General features: G+C 49.6%; 1 pseudogene; it reads left to right on the top strand.

Moving 5' to 3' along the window:
• The first annotated feature begins 2,291 nt into the window (after window positions 1-2,291).
• LOC136301828 (feather keratin Cos2-2-like) lies at window positions 2,292-3,067 on the top strand (annotated as a pseudogene).
• The last annotated feature ends 2,933 nt before the right edge of the window (window positions 3,068-6,000 follow it).

Consider the following 6,000-nt stretch of genomic DNA (forward strand, 5'->3'; position numbering starts at 1 on the left):
CCGGGCAATGCTCCAAATATCATTCCCTGGGTATCCATGTTCTCCTGGGTGCAGAAAATCAACTGCCGAAGGCATTGCTGGGCTCCAAAGATCCGCTCAGGTTCACAGCATTCTGTGACTCATGTGACCTTCCATACATGCTCTTCCTGACTTGATGTCTGGGTAGAGACACCAGCTTTGTCCATGTAACAGAGGGCTGCTGGCACGCCTTGCTCTGTCCCAAAACCAAGGCTTCTCCTGCTCCTTGTGAGAGCTGTTGCCCAAGCACCGGTCTCAGTTGCCAGAACCAAACCATCTCCAATTCGACTTCGCTGTGTGTGTGACCCTCATGGGGGGCCCCCTCCACATGGCCCCCTTATGGGACCCACATTATAAAAGAGCCAATAAACTACGAGGGAGTGCCCAAAGGAGGCCATGAGGATGGGGAAGGGTCTGGAGGGGCCATATGAGGAGTGGCTGAGGTCACCTGGCCCATTCGGCCATAAGAAAATGAGACTGAGGTCAGACCTCACTATGATCTTTGACATCCTTCTGAGGGCCAGGAGAGGGGCAAGAACCAAACTCTTCACTCTCATGACCAGTGACAAGACTTGAGGAAATGGCTGGAACTGAGTTGAGGGAGGTTTAGTGCCGAGATTTTGGCACATCTTCATCGAAGACTAAAAGCTGGGTAATTGTAAAAGAAGTCCTTTATTGCATTGTAACATCAGTCCCGTGAAGGCAAAGTTATCAGAGGCCGTAGCAGCATGCAGAAGCCTGGTAACATAAAGTCTCTAAAGTCCCAAGCAGAAGTGGCAGCCACAGGAGCAGCAGAGGCCTCAGTAGTCTGTGTCCCATGAGCGTCCTATCAGTAGCAGTCCGTGCTGTAGCAACAGCGGCATCAGTGTTTGTGAGTCCTCTGTGTGTGTGTTCTCAGAGCGGTACGTTTTTATTCTATTTATGGCCAATTACATATAGACACAAATTTTCTACATCCTTGCTGAGCCAATCCTAAGTTTTGATTGATGTGCAAAGACAAACACTAAGTCAAGCACAAATTCTACGCATATAAGTTTGTATCTTCTATCCAAGGATGCATAGCAAGTTCACATTATTTTTATTACAACCAGAATTTAACTAACTTTGCAAAAGGCAATAGCACTGAACTATAAACTAGGAACTAAGTCTCTTTCTTACGTACTAATACAAGCTCTAATTTTTAAGGCACTTAAAAATCCTCTATTGGTTTAAAGCCAGACTTGTATGTCTACTTCCTGTCTCTGTTGATTGATGTATTTTAGATTTTCTGAAGGTTCCAATTCAGTTCTCACATCTCTGGGCATTCCTGGGCCTGGATGGATTTGGCCCGGGGGGATTCATACTCCCACAGTTTAGGTTGGGTACCAGGAAAAGTCTTCACCCAGAGGGTATTTGGTGATTGAGCACTGGAACAGGCTCCCCAGGGAAGTGGTCTCTGCACCAAACCTGACAGAGCTCAAGAAGTCTTTGGACAACACTCTCAGGTACCTGGTGGGAGTCTTGGGGTGTCCTGTGCAGGGCCGGGAGCTGGACTTGATGCTCCTGATGGGTCACTTCCAACTCAGCATCTTCTGTGATTCTAGGACTCCGTGATTGTGCTGAGAAAGTCTCGGTCCTCTTGGCAGATTCCATTTAATGACTAAAATACTGTGATGAGGTCCTCCACAAGCCTCCAGATCTCCAGGGAGAAACGACTGCATTCCTTCAATCTTTCTCTTGGCGGTTAGCTGTTTGGGGATTTTTTTTTATCTCTGGGGGAATTTTGTTCCCATTTGGTGCCAGGGAGATAATGAATGCACAGTGATCAAGCCAATGCAATTTTTCTCTGAGCACTGTTAGAGTAGCAACAAGCTCCAACCCTGCCAGCAGATGCAGATCTGCGTGCAACAGGGAGTGACCATCATGGAGAGATGGGAAAAGCAAGAGAAAATGATGTGTCATGATGTCCCCTCACGTGGCAGTCCATGGGCATGTGGGCAAGAAGCATGAGACTGATGCCCATTTCCTGACAACCTGGACAAAGAGAAACCCACAGAAATTACACAGGTGAACACATTTGTCCACAGAGGATGCTGCCAGACGACGTTCTGAACATTCTAAATGCACCCAGCATTGTTTTTGCCCAGGAAATCCTTGAATCTCTCATCCCAGCACTTAGAGAAATGACCCTTCATGTAGGAAAGCATGCAGAATTAGCCAGGAAATGAAAAGGCAGAAGTGCAGGAAACCAGGACACAGCCTCTACCATTAGCTGGGATGGTTCACACTGTGACATGAGCTGGTCACAAAATTATGACTTCCACTAAGGTGCCTCTGGGCCTGAGGCAGTGCAGGACTGCTATAAAAGGCAGCCCAAGTCTGTGCTCCCTCATCCACTTCTCTCAGCTTTGCCTCCTCAGGAATCAGGTGAGTGGGAAGCCTCTTCTCCTTCTCCTCCTGATCCTGCTGCTTCAAGACCAGCTCTTTCCTGGCTGGAGGTCTCAGCTGAGAGGGGCTGTCGTAGCACAGGGCTGGAAGCGGCTTGTGCTGGGAGAGGGCAGGGGAGAGAAGGTCTTGTGCAGACAGAGGAAAAGAGGCTGGGACGTGGCTGAGGTGTCTCCTGGGCTTTGAGCTGGGCAGTGCAATGTGGGCCGGGAGTTGTCATGGTGCCAGGGTGTTTGGGTGCAGTGCTGCTTCTCATGTGTCCTCACTTTCTGCTTCTCCCTGCCCTCTGTGCCAGGTGCACCTGTGACCGCGAGCCATGTCCTGCTGCAAGCCCTGTGACCCTTGCTGCCAGCCCTGCGGCCCCTGCCCGCTGGCCAGCAGCTGCAATGAGTGCTGTGTCAGGCAGTGCCAGAGCTCCCACGTCGTCATTGAGCCGCCTGCTGTGCTGGTGACCCTGCCCGGCCCCGTCCTCAGCTCCTTCCCACAGAACACTGCCGTGGGATCCTCCACCTCTGCTGCTGTTGGCAACATCCTCAGCTGTGGCGGAGTGCCCATCAGCTCTGGGGGCTTTGACATCTCCTGCATCACCAACTGCTACGGTGGCAGCAGATGTCGTCCCTGCTAAAGACACTAAGGCCAACATCTTTGGGCAAGAATCTCCAAGACCTCAGAACATGGCTCTGGACAGGAGATAGAGCTTCAGGATGTTGTATTTAGAGCTTTGGACCATCGCTTCCGTCTTCTACTCTCCTCTCCTTTTCTGTCCCTCTCTCCCCAGGCCAGTCCAGTGTGGACCTGTCTCCCTTCCTTCCACTGCAGGGCAGTCCAAAGAACACCACATGGCAGCCCCATCTTAGTGGCTGCTCCTGGTGCTCTCTGTGAGCCATCTCCTTTGCTTCCTTGAACCTATTAAAGTTGTGCTGCATTCAAGCCTTGGCGTCTGAGTCGTCTGTTCTGTGGCAACTCCTCCAGTCTGCTCAGGGAAAAGATGGAGAAAGCAATATGTGGGGCACACTGCACTGGATTTTCCTTTGTGCCCTTTTCCCTTGGAGCTGATGAAAAACATCCCTGGCTACTTGGCAGCCAAATGCCATCATGGAGGCTTTTGCTCCAAAGGAGTGGGAATGGGAAACAACAACACCTGGGGACAGCCCACAACCTCATCTTTTCCTAGCCTTCCTTCATTTCATGCCCTAGGGTGTGTGGCCTGCACACCTGGACACAAGGAGATGTGATCCAAACCTCACACAGTCCCTCAGTACTTGGCAGGGCCCAGCTGCTGCCCAGACACACAGGGCTGAGGTGAGTCACACATTAGGATTGGTAACACACTCAGTCTCTGCAGTGGAGTCTCCGTCCCTGTAAACTCAACAGCTTCAAAATGTTCAAAGGTTTTGTTCCAGGTGTCCATCTTCCCTGTGCAAATGACTTGTGGCTTCACTGCTAATGCCACCATGTAGGAATGTTTTCAGCTGTACTTGGAAATTTCTGGTTAGTCCTTGGCCTTCAGCCCCGGGCAATGCTCCAAATATCATTCCCTGGGTATCCATGTTCTCCTGGGTGCAGAAAATCAACTGCCGAAGGCATTGCTGGGCTCCAAAGATCCGCTCAGGTTCACAGCATTCTGTGACTCATGTGACCTTCCATACATGCTCTTCCTGACTTGATGTCTGGGTAGAGACACCAGCTTTGTCCATGTAACAGAGGGCTGCTGGCACGCCTTGCTCTGTCCCAAAACCAAGGCTTCTCCTGCTCCTTGCGAGAGCTGTTGCCCAAGCACCGGTCTCAGTTGCCAGAACCAAACCATCTCCAATTCGACTTCGCTGTGTGTGTGACCCTCATGGGGGGCCCCCTCCACATGGCCCCCTTATGGGACCCACATTATAAAAGAGCCAATAAACTACGAGGGAGTGCCCAAAGGAGGCCATGAGGATGGGGAAGGGTCTGGAGGGGCCATATGAGGAGTGGCTGAGGTCACCTGGCCCATTCGGCCATAAGAAAATGAGACTGAGGTCAGACCTCACTATGATCTTTGACATCCTTCTGAGGGCCAGGAGAGGGGCAAGAACCAAACTCTTCACTCTCATGACCAGTGACAAGACTTGAGGAAATGGCTGGAGCTGAGTTGAGGGAGGTTTAGTGCCGAGATTTTGGCACATCTTCATCGAAGACTAAAAGCTGGGTAATTGTAAAAGAAGTCCTTTATTGCATTGTAACATCAGTCCCGTGAAGGCAAAGTTATCAGAGGCCGTAGCAGCATGCCTGGTAACATAAAGTCTCTAAAGTCCCAAGCAGAAGTGGCAGCCACAGGAGCAGCAGAGGCCTCAGTAGTCTGTGTCCCATGAGCGTCCTATCAGTAGCAGTCCGTGCTGTAGCAACAGCGGCAGCAGTGTTTGTGAGTCCTCTGTGTGTGTGTTCTCAGAGCGGTACGTTTTTATTCTATTTATGGCCAATTACATATAGACACAAATTTTCTACATCCTTGCTGAGCCAATCCTAAGTTTTGATTGATGTGCAAAGACAAACACTAAGTCAAGCACAAATTCTACGCATATAAGTTTATATCTTCTATCCAAGGATGCATAGCAAGTTCACATTATTTTTATTACGACCAGAATTTAACTAACTTTGCAAAAGGCAATAGCACTGAACTATAAACTAGGAACTAAGTCTCTTTCTTACGTACTAATACAAGCTCTAATTTTTAAGGCACTTAAAAATCCTCTATTGGTTTAAAGCCAGACTTGTATGTCTACTTCCTGTCTCTGTTGATTGATGTATTTTAGATTTTCTGAAGGTTCCAATTCAGTTCTCACATCTCTGGGCATTCCTGGGCCTGGATGGATTTGGCCCGGGGGGATTCATACTCCCACAGTTTAGGTTGGGTACCAGGAAAAGTCTTCACCCAGAGGGTATTTGGTGATTGAGCACTGGAACAGGCTCCCCAGGGAAGTGGTCTCTGCACCAAACCTGACAGAGCTCAAGAAGTCTTTGGACAACACTCTCAGGTACCTGGTGGGAGTCTTGGGGTGTCCTGTGCAGGGCCGGGAGCTGGACTTGATGCTCCTGATGGGTCACTTCCAACTCAGCATCTTCTGTGATTCTAGGACTCCGTGATTGTGCTGAGAAAGTCTCGGTCCTCTTGGCAGATTCCATTTAATGACTAAAATACTGTGATGAGGTCCTCCACAAGCCTCCAGATCTCCAGGGAGAAACGACTGCATTCCTTCAATCTTTCTCTTGGCGGTTAGCTGTTTGGGGATTTTTTTTTATCTCTGGGGGAATTTTGTTCCCATTTGGTGCCAGGGAGATAATGAATGCACAGTGATCAAGCCAATGCAATTTTTCTCTGAGCACTGTTAGAGTAGCAACAAGCTCCAACCCTGCCAGCAGATGCAGATCTGCGTGCAACAGGGAGTGACCATCATGGAGAGATGGGAAAAGCAAGAGAAAATGATGTGTCATGATGTCCCCTCACGTGGCAGTCCATGGGCATGTGGGCAAGAAGCATGAGACTGATGCCCATTTCCTGACAACCTGGACAAAGAGAAACCCACA

Source organism: Chamaea fasciata, unplaced genomic scaffold, assembly GCF_029207755.1.
Source record: "Chamaea fasciata isolate MVZ Bird 193981 ecotype frontalis unplaced genomic scaffold, bChaFas1.0.hap1 SCAF_27, whole genome shotgun sequence".
NCBI classification, from domain to species: Eukaryota; Metazoa; Chordata; class Aves; order Passeriformes; family Sylviidae; genus Chamaea; species Chamaea fasciata.